This window comes from Planococcus citri, chromosome 4 (genome assembly GCF_950023065.1).
Source record: "Planococcus citri chromosome 4, ihPlaCitr1.1, whole genome shotgun sequence".
Taxonomy (NCBI): Eukaryota; Metazoa; Arthropoda; class Insecta; order Hemiptera; family Pseudococcidae; genus Planococcus; species Planococcus citri.
This window is the reverse complement of record NC_088680.1, coordinates 46747128-46768440: the sequence shown is the minus strand read 5'-3', so window position 1 is coordinate 46768440 and position 21313 is coordinate 46747128. Positions and strand designations below refer to the sequence as shown.

The 21313-nt window shown below is 32.4% G+C and overlaps 2 protein-coding genes across 3 annotated transcripts in view; one reads left to right on the top strand and one right to left on the bottom strand.

Annotated features, from left to right (window-relative positions):
- Positions 1 to 21313, bottom strand: part of LOC135845463 (alkaline phosphatase, tissue-nonspecific isozyme-like) — a 199436-nt gene that overhangs the window by 109976 nt on the left and 68147 nt on the right. The gene's annotated exons all lie outside the window — the stretch shown is intronic.
- LOC135845460 (uncharacterized) overlaps positions 1 to 21313 on the top strand; it is a 219824-nt gene that overhangs the window by 162339 nt on the left and 36172 nt on the right. Inside the window, exon 2 of one of the 2 annotated variants that reach the window (XM_065364025.1) lies at positions 14746 to 14795. The exons of the other annotated variant lie outside the window; for it this stretch is intronic. The gene's annotated coding sequence lies outside the window, so the exon portion shown is untranslated. The remainder of the gene's footprint in view (positions 1 to 14745; positions 14796 to 21313) is intronic. 2 annotated transcript variants of the gene reach the window in all.

The following is a 21313-nucleotide window of genomic DNA, read 5'->3' as shown; positions in this document are numbered from 1 at the left end:
AATTTTGAAAAAATTCCCATAGATGTACCTTTTGATGCTTTTTCGAAATATTCAAGTTTCGAGATGGGATCTGTTAATGGAGGGGGAGCACCCCCACCCCCAATTTTGGGCGAAACTTTCGAAAGAAAATATGGGGCATGTGATATATCGAATTCTATGTTTTTGGTGACGCTGAACACAAAATATGACATCAGATTTTTGATAGGGCCCCATCCATGCCCCCCGCACCTCCCCAAAGGGAGTAAAAGTTCAAAAAAGCGTTTTGTTCGTGCAACGACACATGGAATAGTATGTTTTTGGTGAACCTGAACACGAATATGATGTCAGATTTTCGATTGGACCCCATCCATGGCCCCCAACAATTTTTTTGGACTTTTACCCATTGGGAGAGGTTCTGGGGGCCATGGGTGAGGTAGATTAAAAAAACTATGGCTATATTCGTGTTCAGCGATATCGAAAACATACTATTCCATGTGTCATACGAATGTAATCCTTTTTTTGGGGGGTTACCCCCTTTCGGGAGGTGCTGGGAGGTCGTGGACGAGTCCAATCAAAAATCTGACGTCATATTCGTGTTCAGCGTCACCAAAAACATGCTATTCCATGTCTCGCACGAACAAAACACTTTTTTGAACTTTTACTACCTTTGGGAAGGTGCTGGGGGCCATGGATGGGGTCCTATCAAAAATCTGACGTCATATTTGTGTTCAACGTCACCAAAAACATAGAATTCGATATATCACATGCACCAAATTTCGGGGTTCTTACTTACTGGATGGGTATAGGTATATTGTAAAAAAAATCTGAGCGAAATTGAAAGATATGACTAAAAAACGTTGGTTGAGTTGATATACCTAGAATGACCCAAAACTGATATTAATTCCCCAAATCCAAATTTCACCATTTCCAGCCATTCTGGATCATCCAGCGCAATTTTTTGATTTCTCCAGAATTTGACTGTCGTTCAAACCACCTTTTTTGTTGTTCGATTATATTATATTTCCCTTTTGAATTTGAATATGCTCCAAGGGGGCTGTTTGTCCCCGGTCCGGACTTTCTGGAGGGTTCGGCAAAAGAAGGGCCTGTGATAAAACAAAAAACTTGTTTTTTTTATATACCTATGTTGGTACTTACTTCTCAAGACACAAATTTTCAAAAGCTTTTGCCCTCGCTTTGTTGAAGCTTGTTTTCTTTTTAGTGTGCGTAGCACACTATTGGTTTCGTTCCGAAAGTTGAAAAATTCTTTGGCTCGAATGTTCTCTTAGAGGAATGGGCCGATTTTTTTGAATCTTTTGTAGGTAGGTGAGGCATAACTTGAGGGAGGGAATGTCGTAATTATAATTGCAATTACTCAATTAGCTTCTTGAGTAATTGCAATTAATTACGAAAATTTGTACCAAAAAAAGAATAAAAAAGGGAAAAGGGCCATATCAAAAGGGAAGCCGACAAAAGCGAAGCCGACTTTAAATTTTCAAAATTGAACAATGAGAAAGGTATCAAAAGCGGCGCCGACAGTCAGTTAAATTTCTAAATTTATGTAACTCCACAGGGATGATTTTTCGGAAATTAAACAATGGGAAATGTTCTTACAACCCCATGCTGTGTTACATAAATTTGGAAATTTAACTGACTGTTGGCGCCGCTTTTGATACCTTTCTCATTGTTCAATTTTGAAAATTTAAAGTCGGCTTCGCTTTTGTCGGCTTCCCTTTTTGATATGGCATTTCCCTTTGTGTTCGCTTATCTGCCGGTTTTTATTGAATTGAGGGAACACAACGGGTGGTAAAAATTTAATTTTGAAGAGCATGTTGCGGCTCCATGTGGAGCTAAACTTTAAATTTTCAAAATTGAACAATGAGAAAGGTATCAAAAGGGAAGCCGACATCGGTTTTAAAATGAAACACTGCAGGGGTCCTAAAATATTCTTATCTACAGTGTTATCTTTCCCATTGTTCAATTTTAGACTAGACGCCGAAAGCAGGTGGTTACCCTTTCGGAATCAAAACCCACCAGTCATTTGTGAAACACCTGCAGGTGTTTCATTTACACACGTAGATGCTGAAAGCAGGTGGTTACCCTTTCAGAATCAAAACCTCCAGTCATTTGTGATTTTGCTGTGCTCCCAAGAGGTTCTCTCACTCTCTCAGTACTGCAGTGCTTATGCTTTCCTGATATATCGCGTTGTGCTCCGGAGCTTTCAGAATAGCATAGCATAGTGTATTCGGAATCGCGTTGTGCTTTTTCTTTCAAAATCGTGTTGTGCTTTTTTTTGAAATCGCGTTGTGCTTTTTGTTCAAAATAGAGTTTTTTTTGAAAATCTCGTTGTGCTTTTTTTTCAAATTTCGCGTTGCGCTTCTTTTTTAAAATCGCGTTGCGCTTTTTTTTCAAAATAGAGTTGTTTTTTTTAAAAATCACGTTGTGCTTTTTTTTCAAAGTTCACGTTGCGCTTCTTTTTTAAAATCACGTTGTGCTTCTTTTTTAAAATCGCGTTGTGCTTTTTTTCGAAAACGCGTTGTGCTTTTTTTCTAAAATTCACGTTTTTTTTTATTTCAAAGTTTGCGTTGTGCTTTTTTTTCAAAATCGCGTTGTGCTTTTTTTCAAAATTGTGTGGTGCTTTTTTTCGAAATTGCGTTGTGATTCTTTTTGAAGTTCACGTTGTGCTTTTTTTTCAAAATCGCGTTGTGCTTTTTTTTTTTAAATCTCGTGTTTTTTTTTCAAAATCGCGTTATGCTTTTTTTCCAAAATGGTGTGGTGCTTTTTTTCAAAATTTTGTTGTGCCTTGATTTTTGAAGTTCGCGTTGTGCTTTTTTTTCAAAGTTCGCGTTGCGCTTTTTTTTAAAAATCACGTTGTGCTTTTTTTCCAAAATTTGCGTTGTGCTTTTTTTTCAAAATCGCGTTGCGCTTTTTTTTAAAAATCACGTTGTGCTTTTTTTCCAAAATTTGCGTTGTGCTTCTTTTTCAAAATCGCGTTGTGCTTTTTTTTTAAAATCTCGTGCTTTTTTTCAAAATCGCGTTATGCTTTTTTTCCAAAATGGTGTGGTGCTTTTTTTTCAAAATTTTGTTGTGCCTTTTTTTTTAAGTTCACGTTGTGCTTTTTTTTCAAAGTTTGCGTTGGGCTTTTTTAAAAAAAATCACAACTGTGCTTTTTTTCCGAAATTCCCGTTGTGCTTTTTAAAAAAAAAAATCGTGTTGTGCTTTTTTTCTAAAATTTGCGTTGTGCTTTTTTTCCTAAAATTCGCGTTGTGTTCTTTTTTTTTGAAGTTCGCGTTGTGCTTTTTTTTTAAAATCACATTGTGCTTTTTTTAAAAAAAATCTTGTGCTTTTTTTTCAAAATCGCGTTATGTTTTTTTTCCAAAATGGTGTGGTGCTTTTTTTCAAAATTTTGTTGTGCCTTTTTTTTTGAAGTTGGCGTTGTGCTTTTTTTTCAAAGTTCACGTTGCGCTTTTTTTTAAAATCACATGCTTTTTTTCCAAAATTGTGTTGGTTTTTTTTTTTTTAAAAATCGCGTTGTGTTTTTTTCCTAAAATTCGCGTTGTGCTTTTTTTCCTAAAATTCGCGTTGTGTTCTTTTTTTTGAAGTTCATGTCATGCTTTTTTTTAAAAATCGCGTTGTGTTTCTTTTTCTGAAATTGCGTGGTGCTTTTTTTCGAAATCGCGTTGTGCTTTTTTTTAAAATTCGCGTTTTTTGATTTCAAAGTTCGCGTTGTGCTTGTGTTTCTTTTTCTGAAATTGCGTGGTGCTTTTTTTCGAAATCGCGTTGTGCTTTTTTTTAAAATTCGCGTTTTTTGATTTCAAAGTTCGCGTTGTGCTTTTTTTTTCAAAATCGCATTGTGCGTTTTTTTTTCAAAATCGCGCTGTGCTTTTTTTCCAAAATTTGCTTTGTGCTTTTTTTTCAAAGTTCGCGTTGTGCTTTTTAAAATGAAAATCGCGTTTTTTTTTTTTGAAATCTCATTGTTTTTTTCCAACGTTCAAGTTGTTTTTTTTCAACGTTCACATTGTGCTTTTTTTCTGAAATTGTATTGTACTTTTTTTTCCGAAATTGTGTGGTGTTTTTTTTCAAAGTCTCGTTCAAAATGTCATTGTGCTTTTTTTTTTTGAAGTTTGTGTTGTGCTTTTTTTTCGACGTTTGCATTGTGCTTTTTTTCTGAAATAGGGTTGTGCTTTTTTTCCAAAATCCGCATTGTGCTTTTTTTTAAAAGTTGGCCTTGTGCTTTTTTCAGAATTCACGTTGAGCTTTTTTTCGAAGTCCTCATTGTGCTTTTTTTTGGAGGTTCACGTTGTGCTTTTTTTCCGAAATTGTGTTGTGCTTTTTTTTTCAAAATCGCATTGTGCTTTTTTTTGAAATCGCGTTGTGCTTTTTTTCAAAATCGCGTTGTGCTTTTTTCCGAAATTGTGTTGTGCTTTTTTTCCAAAATTGCGTGGTGCTTTTTTTTCAAAATCGCGTTCAAAATCGCGTTGTGCTTTTTTTTTGAAGTTCGCGTTCTGTTTTTTTTTCAACATTTGTGTTGTGCTGTTTTTTCCGAAGTCGTGTTGTGCTTTTTTTCAAAGTTGGCCTTGTGCTTTTTTGAGAATTCGTGTTGATCTTTTTTCAAAGTTTGCACTGTGCTTTTTTTCAAAATTGCGTTGTGCTTTTTTTTCAAAATTGTGTTGTGCTTTTTTTTCGAAATCGCGTTGTGCTTTTTTTAAACTAAAATTCGCGTTGTGCCTTTTTTCAAAATCGCGTTGTGCTTTTTTTCCAAAATCGCGTTGTGCTTTTTTTTAAATCATCATTGCGTTCTGCTTTCAAAATCCCAATTGCTTTTTTCCAAAGTTGCTTTGTGCTTTTTTTGAAAATCGTATTGTGCTTTTTTTCTCCAAATCACGTTGTGCGTTTTTTTTAAAATCATGATTGCGTTCTGCTTTCAAAATCCCAATCGCTTTTTTTCAAAGTTGCATTGTGCTTTTTTTGAAAATCGTGATGTGCTTTTTTTTCATAATCGTATTGTGATTTTTTTAAAAATCATGATTGTGTTCTGCTTTCAAAATTCCAATAGTTTTTTTTTAAAGTTGCGTTATGCTTTTTTTTTTCAAAATCGTATTTTGATTTTTTTCGGAATCTTGTTCTATTTTTGAAATTTGCGTTGTGATTTTGTTCTAAATCGCATTGTGCTTTTTTCGAAGTTGCGCCTTTTTTTGAAATTTTGTTATGCTTCTTTTCCAAAATTGCGTTGCGCTTTCCAAACTAAAGAAGCTACGCACACTGTTACAGCTGCGCTTGGCGCAGCTGTGCGCAGCTGTCTAGTTTTTTTTCAAAATTGAAATTTCTAAGAAAAATATCATTAAACTTTTGAAGTAAAAAAGTAGAATGTCGCAAAAAAGGTATCATTTTTATGCTTCTTGAAAAACAGTTTTTTTTATTAAAAATACCTATAGAAAATATCCTACTAAATTTTTTCAATTTTATCATTGAAAAAAATGAGTCTTAAATGGCTGAGCTGAAGCTGTGAGCCAAAAGCGGAAAGCTAAAACAGCGGAATTTTATCCCAGCTGAAAGCTATAGCCGAAAGCCTGCTGTATCAGCCACATTAATTTTGAAAGCCAACAGCTCTACTTTATCTTTTGGATTTCCAAACTTTTATGAGAAATTCTCTGCATTTTTTTTTGGTACGAAATAGGTTTCTTATATAAATTTGAAATTAGATAATGCAGAAAACATTATGTTCGAGGTTTAAAACTTTACTTTCAGAAGGGTCTTTCCTCTGTCTTTCTCTTTCCACTCAATTTTTTTCGATGATGTATCGTTTAGTTTGGTTCAAACTGGTTCAGAGGATTATGCAACATGATATCATTTCTGACATCAATCAAAGTACATGCATTGTTTATTCTACTGAATGTACGTAAATTTATGTAACTTTTGACGTCACCGTTCTAACCAACGTGTGATGTCGAAAATGAGATCCCTCGCGCTTTGAGGGTTAATATGTATTTTAATTTTCAATTTTTTTGGCTAATTCATTAGAATTAAATAATTTTATTCATCATAAATACATAAACCAAAAAATATAGATATAGATATTATGAATCGGAATCGGAACTAGGATTAGGATTGGATTTGGATTTGGAACAGGAATTATTTATTTTATTGTAGCATCTTCCACATTTCATCCTTGCTAAATCGATAAATGCCAAAGTAGTCTTTTTGGAAAATTCACATAACTTCTTACTACAAAAATAAGTACCATAAACCACACAACCAAATCCGTTAAATAAGCTTTCACCAAAACTTCTGGTTTGTAATGCGGAGTTGGAGGATGCAGTTTTAAGTTCTTTTTTAGGGCAGCAACAACAAGGTTCTACTAATTCCTTCGGTTGGCGGGAGGAAAAGCCAGGTATTAATCCTGTAACAGCTCTGTAGGTTTTATTTAATAAGTTACCGAGCCAACTAAGTACTCCATCTGGATTGGATTCGTCTCCTGTGGCATCTGCTTTTTCTTTCAAAGAGTTAGATTGCACTGGGTTCTCATTTGGCGAAGGAAGTGCCTATGATTAACATGATAAGAATGATTATAGGTCCCACTGTCGGTTTTCATAACCTATCGTTTCTATCAAACACTGTAAATAGTAAAATGACAATTTTTGGGAAAATGTAGGTAGGTATCAAACAGTTATTTTGAAGTAGGTAGTTTTATGGATTTTTATGAAATTTTTTCAACATTTTGCAAAAATTTCTACAACTTTAGCCAATTTTCATTGGTTTTAATGTTTATTTTGACGTTTTTATTTTAACATAGTACATATTTCCTACATCCCAATCATTTTTTCATGCAATTTTTGTTTAGATTCACTAGAGTTTTATCATTTTTGGGCGATATACAGTATTTTTAATGTTTATATATATTGTACCTACCTACTTGGAAATTCCATTATTTTTTTTGTTGATTTACATGATTAAAAAATGTAGGGTACATAGATATTATTATTTTTTTTCATAAGTTTTCAGTCATTTTGAACACGTTTCATGAAATTTTCTCTACCCATGGGTACATTTTGTCAGCATTTTATTCCATTTGAGTGAAGTTTAATTGATACTGATGCTTTTTTTTCATCGTTTTTCATTACCTATTGTTTTCTATCATTTTCTTATACAGTTTTTGCCTTTTACCAAAATATTATTTGAAGTCGATGATTTATCTACAATGATTTTAATGGTTACTTATGTTTAAAAGTGGCTCAATTTATGACCAATTTTAGGAAGTTTTTTTGTTTTATTCTGAATTTTTATGAATTGAATGTTGATAATTTGGCAATGATAAAATAATTTAGATGGATTTTCAATTACGTCCTATTTATTTTTTTCCTAAATATTTTTTGAGCGGTTTTAATAACCTTCCGATGAGAAATATTGTGATAAACAAATACCTATGCTCAATACATAGTCTGTTAAGAGAAGTTCCACAAGCCTGAATGCACTATATAATTCAAGTTGGTTCTACTCGTACTTACGAAGGTGTCTTTTTTCAAAAAATAATTTGGTTTCCAACTTACAAGCTTTCCTTCTTATTTCTCGATCAGCCTAATAGCATACACACTTCAGGAGGTAGGTGTAGGTAAGTAAGGTAACATAATTTACCTGGCAACTTAAGAGTACCGACCACGTCAAGTAAAACAGTTTCATGTAAATTGACATTTTTCGACGACCAACTCACGCGTTTCAGTTCTTTGCACTCAAATATGTACAAATATAGGTACAGGTAGTGCAGGTGTATATACATAGGTACCTACGTGTAGACTTCGATACCTCATCAATTGCGCCGTCAACATTTACGGGGTAAATTACAAATTAGGTGTAGTTGAAAATAAGCGAATGGTAACGCCGTATGTTAACCGACAGTATTAGACGGATTGGTAAAAATATTATATACCTATTTTTAGCATTTGTATTTTAAACTACAGATGAAAACAAGCAATTTGTGCAATGTAGTCATACCAGAAGCTCATCAAGGTTGTTCATTATTGGAACAAAAATTTCCTAGAAAAAAAATGGGTAGGGGCAGATGTTACAACTTGACACATGTTGCAAGGTGATAAATAAAATTATTAGTTACATATTTTTGATGAATAACTGATAATTTTTGGTAGAAAAACGTATAATTTTTGGTAAATTACCATTACTTACTCTTAATAATTTTTTAAAAATAAATTACTGGTAGTTTTTGGTACTCAACTTTTTTGGTAAATTACTAGTAATTTTTGGTAAATAAAATAATTAATTTGATAAATTATTAGTTATTTTTGGTGAATTAGGTACTTACTGGTAATTTTAGGTAAATTACTGGTAACTTGTGATAATTTTTTAACAATAAATTACTGGTAGTTTTTGGTAAATTAAAGGTGGTTTTTGGTAAATTACCGGTAGTTTTTGGTAAATTTCTGGTAGTTTTTGATAAATGATCGATAATTTTAGGTATAATAATTTTTTCAAAATTACTTGTTAATTTCGGTAAATTACCAGTAATTTTTGGTATAATTGGTCTGTTAGGGAAAAGTCGGTTGATCTTGCGCAAGGTTTTTTTCAAAATTGCTTTCTTTTTGAAGACCATAAGTAATCTCTCTTCCAAGAGCACCTCCGGACCTGAAAATTTTTCTCAGTGACTTTCAACTAAAAACAAAGGTTTCCACTGAATTTGGTAAAAATTCTATGACAATTTTTTTTCACGATCCATCTTAATGCATAAGTTTCATATAAAATAGTTGACTTTTTATTAGAAAAAAAATATTACTTCATTTCTAACTTCAACGGTTCGAAAGTTTTTACAGCGTATTAGCTACCAACACTTTGCCTAGCTTTTATAATCTAAGAAAAATATGATTCGGTTACAGAAAAAAAACATCAGCTTTACAAAATACGATAAACTGCAAGTTAAAAAGCAATAAAAAGATGTTATTCTAGAACCAAAACCTGAAAACTTGGTTAATTTCGATTCATTTTTTTCAAATATATTTTTTTTCTTCCAACACCTTTAACCACAACAGGGAAAAAACCAAACACCAAGATATAATTCTTGGTTTAATAAGAGTATAGAAAATAGAGTCATATGGTTCTAATCTAGCGACTATATGCTCGTAAAAATGGTACAAAGAACTCTGATAAAAGTTTTATTACAATAAAATAAGCGAACAATGGTTAGGCTTAATTACAACTTGCGGCAACATAAAAGTTATAAAATTTTAAATAGAAAACTTTGGTAATTTCAGTCAGATATTATTTCAATCCGAAATGGAATATGAAATATATAATTGCGGAACGATCCAACTTTTTACCATTGTTCTTTGCGCAGTATTACATCTCTTTCTGTTCAGTTTTACTTAATTTCAACTCACCACGTGATCTAGCTGTATAGCTGTACCGTCGAATAAAATCTTCTAAACGTTGTAAAGAGGATAATTGGCGATGATGTTTATTCAGTGAGCTTCCAGCGGGTGATAAAGCTTTAAACAATATTATCCTTTCTGAATACTCGACAGACGTTTCGAATATATAATCGAATTGGGATGAAAGAGTATGCCAAGTGTAAAAATGTTGAACGAAAATCGCGTTTTACATCAAATGAATGAGAACGTTACAATCTATCATTCTGTGTACGTAGATATTTTCGGGATGTAGGGTGTGGATTTGTTTTTGGTACCGGAAGATGTAGATACAGAATAGGTACTCATTTTATTTTATTTTTGTACTTTGTAAAACCACTCTAACAATTTTTTTTTTCAAAAAATCATTTTTTTCGATCAGAAATGTGCGTAGGTAATTGTTGCATTTTATTGAATCTAACAAAAATATATACTTATAGGTAGGTTTGTACGGAACACATTTATATAGATCGTTTGAGACTATATTTATCCAGCACTCGTTTCATATTAAAGAAAAAAACTTTTTAATTAATTTTTTGTGGCACGAGGTTGGACTTTTTCACGCTGTTTAAAATCTAGCCCCAACGTTGTACGAAAAGAATTTGCGTACTGGGACGTTTTTTCCTTTGAAATAACAAAACAGGCGTATACAATTTGATTATTTTAAATTAAAAAATTTTAATTCGCGAAAAAAATGATAAAGCGAAATTTCAATGCGGGGGTAATTTTTCGGTTTACATTTGAGGCCTTTTCTCTCTTGAAACCAAATCTCCAAAAGTGGTTAGGTACTCGTTCGTAAACATGAGCAAAAGGACATATCTGTATAGGATAGGTATAGGTACTTCGGCTATAAGCCTTTTGTCTCAGTGTATCTCAAATGTATTCTGTTTATAACGTGTATATTTCAAATTCATCAAAAGTCTTCGGATTTTGACCAAATTCAGCGGAGACCTTCATTTTGAGTTGAACGTGACTCAGAAAAAGTTCTAGCTTCGCAAAGGTGTTCCGTGAAAGGGAGGTCTGGATCCTCAAAGAGAGAGTATTCAATCTAACCGCTACTCAACCTGTTTTAGGGAAAATTACCCAATTCTGAATGAAAGCATTTGATATTCTGCGTCCATCTATACTATTGCTGTCAAAATCCAAGACCACTTAGGGTTCTTACTGAACGGTTGAAAATACATATGAAAATCGCTTCTATATTTTTTGATAAATTTTTGTTTTGAAAACTTTTTCTTCGCAAATATTTCGCATTACTTGCGCCAAAATATTAAAAGATATCATTCCTAGAACTGAGAATATATTTTGGAACGCAATGGTGCCAATTTTCTAGTCATTGTTGTCAACTTTAAAAAATCGAGAAAATTTTATAAGTCTTTGCATATTTTTCTCAATTTTTTGAAATTGGCAATATAATGGTCAAAAAATTGGCATCACTGCTTTCGAAGATACTTTCCCAGTTTCACGAATGTTTCAAAAGTTACTAACATGAAATTGAGTAAAACTTTGCAACAATCGCTTAAAATAACATCGTTAAACCTTATTGAAATGACATAAAAAAATCTAAAAACTACCGAAACCTAATGAAGAAAGTACATTTGTGCCTCCAAATGTGAAGAAAATCTCAAAAAAGTTGCCTAAATTATTAAAGATTATTAAAAAATTCTCAAAATTTCACGAAAATTTCTCAGAATTGTCTCAGAATCGAAAATTATCAAAAATTGATAAAAAAAAATTCAGCACAATGAATAAACTTTGTCAATATTGCTTAAAAATTTGTTTAAAATGGGATGAAAATTGTTGAAAGTTACTGAAATTAGATTAAATAACTTGAAATTTGAGTAAAATATCCCGAAAATATGCACAAAATATCTATCAAACAAAATGTGGAAAATTACGAAAAATTGATCAAATATTTCTTAAATTGAACAAACATTTTTCAAAATTAACATGAAGTATCTTAGTATCTAATTATCAGAAAAGCTGTAAAATTGCCATCAAAATTGCTAAAAATCATTTTTAAAAAAATGAAATTTCAACGAAATCAGCAAAAGTTGCTTAAATTAGTATTTAAACTTGTCAAAGTTGTTCTTCTGTTGAAAATGACCAGAAATCAATCAAATATGTACTTGTAGTCGTATCTCAAAAATTTGAGTAAAATTTCATAAAAATTTGCATTGAGTTTAATATTGCATTACCAAGAACATACTTAGATGAAATATCATTGAAATGGAATAGAATTTGGCAAAAATTACATTAAGTGTCATAAAAACTGTGAAGTTGGCATGAAAATGATTGACAATTGCCAAAAATTGAGGTCAATTCGGTAACAATCGCTTGAAATTTTAGTATCATTCAAAGTTGTGATCTGTCACGAGAAAACCAACTTAGTGTCCAAAAAATCGATATCTTTTTTATGGTGGATATTAGTAGTACTTAGGATGCTGAATCCGACTGTGGGGGTTGAAACGTTCGCGAACGATTCTCTTGACTCTAAATCTGAGGTCAAAAAAATAGAGCAACTACAGTAAAAATTGGAAAAAAAAATTTTTTTGATTTTTTGAAAGGTATGTTCTGGGGAGTTGAAATGCAAATTTTTGCAACAATCAGCCCACATTTGTAGGATTTGTGCCATATTTTGAAATTTGAGTAAGGCTTGAGTTGGAAAAATCAACTCTTTTCACCTTGAACAAATTTGTTAAGAAACGTGATAAATTTAATAATAATAACTTGTTCTTCATTAATAATTTCATACTCTGGTAGTTTTTGCAACATTTTTGGCAAAAAATTCAAAAAATTGAAAAAAATTGATTTTGGGAAATTTTGGTTATTGGACTTGGCAACCTTGAATCTGATGATTCTGAAAAAAAATATCTGGTTATGTTGGCGCTCATGGAGGCCAAAAGTGGTGCAAGTTTCATGGACATACAAATTTTAGATCACCTGATACATAGACTCAAAACTTCAAATGCCCTCTGTAAAATTTTCGTTTTGGACACTAGGTTGGTTTTCTCGTGACAGATCACAGTTGATCAAATATCTCAAAATTCGATTGAAATGTTGCAATAATCAAATAGCAATGTGTAATGAAGACAATTTGGGACAAATAATGATTCGAAACATGAATCAAGTAACAACATTTTTGATTCGAATCATGAACGTGATTAGAATCGAATCATGATTCGAATCGTTCCCAACTCTGATTTGAAATTATTATAGATACTCTTGTAAATTTACCCTCTTGTTCAACTAATAGTAAGTATGCAATTTGCAATTGCCTTTAAAGCATTCACGTAGGTAATTAGGAGTTCATTTTATAGATGGTAATAAAATTGCCTAACCAGTTTGCCGTAAATATGACTGAATGATACAAGAGGCCAATAATATTCCACTGCAGTCAAGTCCAAAAGCGTAGCAAAAATAAGTTATTACTCTTTTCAACTGACCATTTTTTGTAAATGATTTCTGAACATCTGTGGTGAAAAGGGAAGGGGTACTATAAGAAATCCCAAATTTCGATAAAACCTCAACAAAAAAAAAGTGAAGTTGCTGAGTTTCAATATTCTTTTATTTTTTCGATCTGCCTTCAACTAAATCTCCCTCTCAATAAAATCATCCTAACAGATAAACAAATTTTCTAGCCTTTTTTTAAAAAGAAAAAAAAAGCCCAACTGCGTTCAATTGACCGTTTTTTAAAATTGTTTGAAATCCGTACACCTGTAGATATACTTATAGATATTATAAAAAGGCCTAAATGCCATGCAATGATACAATACTCTGTGTTGTGTTTTTGAACCTTGGAAAAATTCTTCCTCAAATTAGTACCGGGTCGAAACATAGGTAGAATTAATGATTTGGTAAACTTACAACCCAACGAAAGGTACAAAATGTCGAAAATATCCGCTCCCAAAAGGGATTTTTCTTGCTTTAGTGTTCAAACATGAGAATATACATGTGTATCGTGTAGGAAGCATAATGATGGTAGGTACGTTGAACCTAATCCATAATGCCTATTAATTAAATCAACGCCATACCTATACTCGTCGAGCTTAATTTTATTCTCGTTTATTAAAGCTTTTAATCTATTTTTGGCAGTTGTTGAAATTATAAGGTGAAATTAAGCCGATAGATTAAAAAGATGAGTATGAGGTATACAGATATTAGGCAAGCATCGTTGGCGAATTTTTGTATAGTCGGTCGTCCGGTGTGAGATGATTATGTAGTACAAGGTGTGTTTCCATCACGATGATTCGTTATACGTGTAGTATAGGAATCTATTTGTAATATGTGCTAAATGACGTAGGTGTCTCGGTTTATTTGAAAATTTCGTCCTAGGTATACACAGCCAATATATACAATGTACTAAAGTATAGCCTACCTATCTAACTAGGTATACTTTACCTCTACGTACGAGTTTACAAAGATACCGTTGTAATCGTCTAGTATTACACGCGTCGGTAAAATATTCTCATTAGTTGGTGGCTTTTAATCAAATTTCTAATTAAAATAACGCCACGTATAGGTGCTAGAGCTGAAATACGAAACAAATCTAACTGTATAATATACCATACCGGTCGTAAAGTAACGAAAAGAGAACGCCAATTTACTTAAATTGTGTTCGAGCTCGTGGTGTCGCCTCATCTCAGAGAGATGCAAAAAACTTGTACCATAAAACTCCTCGTAGGTATTACCGAAATGTGATGGTCTAAGTATTATGCGTTTTGTATAATTTTCCCTTATTTTACGTTACCTAAAATCGCAACTTTTCATCAACTAGATTATAAAATTTCAAATTTGTCTGTTTGTACGTGAAACTGCCAAGATGGAGGATCTTTAAATCCGTTCACGTTTTTCGAGCTATTTTTTTCTCTTTTTTTACGAACATAAACCGCAGGATGTAAAATTCACTCTTTAATCTTTGGTTATATTTTCCGGCGATGGGTTGTTTATAAGATTAGGTAACTTAGCTATCGTGTTTCTTTATTGTATGTACATACAGTTACCTATAAATTTATGAACTGCATAAAAATGTCACTATAATCTCTCGAAATTACTGTAAAAAGTTGCATTGAAATCCTTCAATTGAATAAAACTTTTCTAATTGAATTTTAATTTTAACGGGTACCTATAAACCGACATAACGATGCGTGACTAATTTTCAAAGACCTCTTGTGTATTTTAGTTGGCACCGAATTAGGGATATAATAGGTGCAAGTAGATATGTTTGGTAACTGGTATAATTGTCGTATATTTTTGGATCGATAAAGGAATTGTCGAGTAGGTTCTCTATTGCTAAGTAAGTCGCGTATTTTAACGATGTTATGATGCGAATGATCAATGATGCGTAAAATTGTTTCAGAGTATTGGATGGGACATGAAGTTTCGTCGTAACAGGCCGTAGAATTAAAGGTAAGATCATCTTTATGTACTTCGTTTTAATACGTTTTTAAATCTTTTATTTTTTTCGTAGTTTTCTTTTTGAGAAGGTACTGTAGGTAATTTGTCGTGTATGAGTAGGGGTAGAATTGACTGTCACAATTTTAACAACGTTTTGGAAAAAAATGTTTCAAGAATGGTTTATGCCTATTGCAATGAAATGAGGTAAAAATTGAGCGAAGTTAAATTGTATATGTATGTATTTTACAATTTCTGGATTTTTATACCGTATGAGAGGGACTGGATTGAAAATTGTGAGACATTAGAAACTTTAAATGGTAGGTCTAGGTACCTTCAGGTTTTTTTGTACTCTGGTCACTCCTTCGAGGCGACTCTATTCGCGATCAATAAAATAAATGCAAAAAATAAAATCATAAAATCAAGCAACTTGACAACTTGAGGATCATGGAGGGTGATGACCTTTCAGTCATCATTTCACAGGAGATTCCTTTAAAGTACATATGTACATAATATTCTTAGATTTGAACAAAATTAAGCTAGATCGAAGGAACTTGTCTTAAAATTTCCATTAACCAAACTTTCAAGTTCAAAAGTTTATTTTTTGGATTTTTGGTGATTTTTGAAAATTGAAAAAAAAACTGTACGACGATTCTCCAATTTTTTAAAAATACTTCAACAATTTATTCACCCCCTCTCCCCCCCTTTGAACAACAGACAACATCTCAATAGAGGAATAAAAACAATTTCATTTTTGATTTTTTTTTTTTAATGAAAAGTTGGCCCAACTTTTACGAAAAAATCAAATTTTGATGAATTTCGAACAGTTTTGTGCCTATTGCAGATTTTAATAATTGTTCTGTGTTGGAAAGATGCTGAATTCGTTTTGAGCCTTTTTTGTATCAATTTTTCCAAAAATGGAAGATCTAAAAATCTGCTGAAGGCTCCATCTAGGAGATCAAAAATTGCATATGAATCGAATTTTTAGGTGGCATTTTTGAGTTATGGGAAGTAGAACGCAAAATTTCTCAAAAATTTGCCAAAATTCTAAAAATGAAATTCAACATCTCAAGTCTTACGTGATGGTGAACTTTTGAGTTCTATTTCAGTTTTTTTTTTTGTCACTGACAGTAACATTGTACAGTAATTTGTGAGGAGAGAGAAGAAGTTGAAAACTGTATGATTTTTTTCTTCAGTTTTATCGGCCGATAAAAACCGTTTCTCGTCCAAGTTTTTTAAAAATATTTTTGAAAAAAAAATGAAAAAATCATCGTTTGCGAACGTGTGTATGCGAAAAAAGATGCAGAAATGTGGTTTGTCCCCTGTTTTCGACCTACCAAGTTAACCAAGTCGATTAGTGATGGTTTCGAGTAGTTCTTTTTCACCCTATTTACAGCGTTTTATGAAAACTGAAGAATCTTGATCGACTTGGTAGGTCGAAAATATGGTACAAACGTATTTTCAGCTTTTTTCGTTCACGCGTTCAAAAACGATGATTTTTTCATTTTTTTTTTTTTCATAAATAATCGTTGGAGAAAATTTTGGATTTGAATCGACACGAAAAGATTTTGATAATAGGTGCCCAAATCGATCAAAAGGTTCGCAAAGATGGTAAATTTGAGTTTTGAATTTCATTTTCATCGTATTGACAGCGTTTTTTGAAAACTGGAGAATCCGAAAGTCTGCTAGAGACTTCAAAACGGTTTGAACCATCATCAATGGACTCCGAGAGGTCGAATAGAGTATACCTAGGTATACAAAGTTTCTGTTTTATAGGTCAGTTTTCTGAAATTTTGGCTTAAATTTGATTTTTTTTTTAAATTCACCAAAACTCGAAAAATGTATTTTAGCGCTTGAAATTTCGGCTGATGGCATATTTTGGCTTCTGCTTTCTAGGTCAATTTTTTGAAATTTTGATTTTTTTTTCTAATTTTGACTTAAATTTAAATTTTTTTAAAATTCACCAAAATTCGAAAAATGAATTTTAGCGCTTGAAATTTCGGCTGATGGCATATTTTGGCCTCTTTCGATTCCCCATTGTCAGATTCAAAATTTTTTGTACCAGATGTGAGTGTCATAGATGGTCACTGGACAGGAAGCACATTGCGGATCAATCGCAGTTCCAATTTTGGTAAATTTACTCACCTATTGATTTAAACAAAATAATGACTCACCAATTTTCGACACTCATTCGAAGTACAATACAAAGGAACTCACCTGAAACAAAAAGAAAATTCCATCAATTAATTAGTTAATTGCTGATCATCTTACACTACTTATAAACTTTTTTTCAGGTGCATTCAACGCAACGAAATTAATTATATTTTATTTTATTCGGAGAATTTATTATGGTGTTTGGTGACAGTTCTTTTTAAGAGCAAATTAAGGTACACAGGAGGAGGGTGGAAGAAGTTAAAAGTTGATGATTCGCACTTGTTTGTCACTTCCCCCATTTTATTTCCTTAATTTAAATTCTAATATATCAGTTGTACTCAGGTATGCACATCAAGAATATCTACTTTCCAATTTTTTTAAAGCTTTGCACTTTTTTACGAAACAACTCATAATGTAGTAACAAATACATCTCCACTCGAGTTAAATTTCAAAGAAAAAATTACACTGCTGGAATTCGAGACAAGTATTATTTTCATTAATTGAACTCGATTCGTATTTTTTTTAAAAACAGAACATTTTCAGTTCAGATTTCAAGTGGGAAAAAAATGCTCACTTTCTCAGCATTAATTCACATTATGAAGTATTTCATTATCAAACAGCATCATTCGAATAAGATTGTAAGCATCGTTGAAATTCCTTTTTTTCCAAAAGCAGTTCAAATATGCGACTTAATGACTCCAAGAATTACAAAAGGAAAAAAATATACTGAAATCACTTCAATGGAAATATTTCTCGTGGTATTTTTCTAAACGTTATGCTAGGTACTCAACACGTTCAAAGATTTGTTCGCCATTTGGAAAATATTCTAAATTAAGTAACCCGTGTTGATAGGTTGGTTTTTATATTTATTTATCAAAACTTGTCACCTCGTATATGGTATAAAGTTATTCTTGCGTTAAACGTTGAAATAAAAAAATTACAAAAACCTATTTGTATGTTGAATAAACGAGATGATGATAACGTGTCAGCAGAAAGTATACCTAGACTTATGGGTAACCTGAGAAAAAAAAATGCCAACATCGGGTTCCCGCAACAAATACGATGATGTCTTCGACGCACAGCAAAAGACACGTATCAATTTAATAACAAAACCCATCAAATAATGATGAAAAAAAACACCTTCGCGTGTGTCGTTGACTTGTATAAGTATAGGTATACAAGTTCGATATACTTTCTTTTGGTACACACATTCGCTAGATTTTATTCCACTATAGTGAAAATACAAGGCTGAGTAAAAGCTACACGCTTGGTAGGTCTAAATGTAGAAATAGCAATTGAAACGTTTCGTATAATAAATGACTAGAAGTAATGAAAGTTTAAACGTGCGAATTTCGAAATCTTTTCGATTATTCGGTTGCGTGAAGTTCGATTCAATTGGAATAAATCGCTGGTAGCTGGAAAAGTCCGTTAACATAAAGCTTATTTGTAACTTGTAACGTGTAAGAGTTTTTCCTCTCTTGTGTAAACAACAGAAATGTTTCTTTTTTGGGTGAAAAATTTACACGAGTTTGAAATTACAGGTGGGTATATTTTACGAGATAGCGTAATTTTAATTCGCGAAGATGTATGAATAATTTATGATTAAATTTTCTGAATTCTGAATGATGAGAGTTGTCTAGTCTTGAAAAAATTTCAATTGTGCAATAAAATATTCAAACGTGTAATGTTTATTTATTCTTCGATACACTGGAATATCGATATCCTATCTTTTTAATATCGAAGTGCTATTTTAGCCCAAGTTTCATTGATTATATTTCGTAGGGTAGGTATTAGGGAAAATCTCCCTTCAACATCAAAGAATGACTACGGAGGTACTTTACATTTGTATCGTTCTTACGCCTTGAAACAATCGACTTTGGAAATTATTAGTTTGGTAACTTAAGTACCAAGTCAATTCTCGAGTGAGGGAAAATTAGATGGATTTTTTCCCTTTGCTACATTATAATATGAACATAAAGGAGCAGGTTTTATCTATACGTTTAAAAATTAATTCAACTAGGTAGATCAATAAAATTTTAAAATAATCGTAAAAGTTTATTGGTTTGTAATTCTTCGAACGTGGATTTAAACTTAGGTCTATGAGTTTTTTGTTTTTTTTGTTTTTTTTTTTTACAGGAAAACTTTCGTTTTGTGAAGTGAAAGTTGTATTGAAAAAATAACCACGAATATTATCATTTTATTACAGATTTACCTGCCCGATGAAACTTCTTTCTTACTCAAATCATCAACAACTCTGTTTTCATCAAAATTATCGATGAAACAAAATGTTATTTTAAAATTTCCGTGTGATTTATACCAACTTACCAACAATTATTCAAAAACTTTTTCTTCTCATATTTAAGATGGGAGCTTGGAAAAATAAATACCCAGACCCATTGTCTCCGATCGACTGGAAATTTTTTTAAAAAAATTATCACGATTTTTCATCCAACTTTAACTTGATGCGAATTTTTTTCATACCTAATAAAATTGAATTTCTCATTCAATGCAAACGTAGGTAAAAAATTATTTTGGCAAATAACTCCACCTTTTAGAAAAAAATTACTCGCGTTAGTGAATTGAAAAAAAAAAACGAGTCGGAGGAGGAAAAAAATTCATAAATAAACGATAAATTAAGAAATTTACCCATTCGTTGCGAGTAAATCCTGAGCTTGGTTGGTTATTAATGGTTAGAAAACGTTTACTGGTGAAAAAAATATTGAACCAGACAGTTTCCATGATGAAAATTCAATTCTAATAATATTTTGAGAATTACGACGAAAAAGACGTACGTGTTAAAAAATGTATTTTGTCGGTTGTCTTCATTAATAATACGAGTATCTGGCTCATGGAGGGAGAAAATAACACTCGATGATAATCTGTGGGAATGTTGGTGACGTGTTTTGTTAAATTATTAAATTATTATAAACTATTGAAACAACGTGAGCGAATTTTATACGAGCTGTGATAAATTTGGGAACCTTTTTTTTTTTTTACTGTGTTTTGAAAAATTTTCAAGGTGAAGATTTCATTACAAAATTTGAACAGAAGTCATTTGCGATGGAAGAATAGAAATATTGAGTATACGGAATAGTGTTTTTGGAACCGCTGCGTGATTTTTTTTTTCAACTTTGGAAGTGCTAAATTTCTATAGCACTTATCACATGAATTGTGATGGGTTTATTTCTTGTTACAGTCTTTTTGACTCGAAAAAGGGCGACGGGTTTTAATTTATCATAATAGAAAATGTTCAAATTCATTCAACTTTGATTTATCCTATTTTTACATATTTACGGAAAACTAGTTAGACAACTTTATTAACACGTGTACGAATTTAGTTCATATTTAGAAAGAAAAGGAGTAGGGAAAAGATGTGCCTGTTGATTAAAATAAAAGAATATTGTACTCGTAATATCTAAATGAAGGTCAATTTCTCAAAATAGTCGAGCAAACACCTCCCTCCCTATGACTTTTCTTTACCCCTATTCTGACCACCTTGAGTTTGAATCTGTAAGTACGTTTCAAAAAATTATAATGGTATTTAGAAGATATTTTTGCTCAGAAATATCATTAATAGAGATTTCTGATTTTAATTTTTCCAATTTTTTTTTTTTAAGAAAAAAAAGGGGAGGAAATTTGATTTTATTTGAAAAAAAAATGTAAGATTGAATAACAAAATGACAGTGTAATAATTTTCATTCAACTAAAATTTGAGCTGCCACAAAATAGTCAGTCTTGCGTTTTTTTGGAATTTTCCAACCTTGCGATTCAGTAAGTTTTTAGTCTATGGACTTGTCTGTCCTTTTGGCTTTCCAAGGTCATCTGTCTGTCTGTCTGTCTGTCTGTCTGTCCACTCGTTCTCTAAAGGTCACCAACCCGTCTGTCTGGTTTTTCAAAGTCGTCTATCTTCCTGTCTGGCCTCCCAAAGATCATTGATCCGTGTGTATAGCCTCCCAAGGTCGTCTATCTCATAGCCACGCTCTTAAGGTCATTGAACCGTGAGTCTGGCCTCTCAAGGTCAATGACCTACCTGTATCGCCCCGAGCCCCAGGTCGTCTGTCTGCATGTCTGGCCCCTTAAAGTCATTAATCCGTCAATATGTCTTCTTCAGGTCGTATGTCTGCCTGTCTTGCCTCTTGAGGTCGTTGACCCGTCTGTCTGGTCTCTACGAGGTTGTCTGCGTGCCTGCCTGGCGTCCCAAGGTTGCCTGTTCGTCCTCTAAAGGTCGTTGATGCGTCTGTGTGGTGTGCTAGCTTGGAAGAATTCTGTCACAGAAATGAGAAATTTTCAACAAATTCTCTCTGATTTTGATTGATTCTATTTTGCGTACTTTTTTTTTCAATTTTCGGAGGCTCCATATGTGACGCGGCCAGCGATAC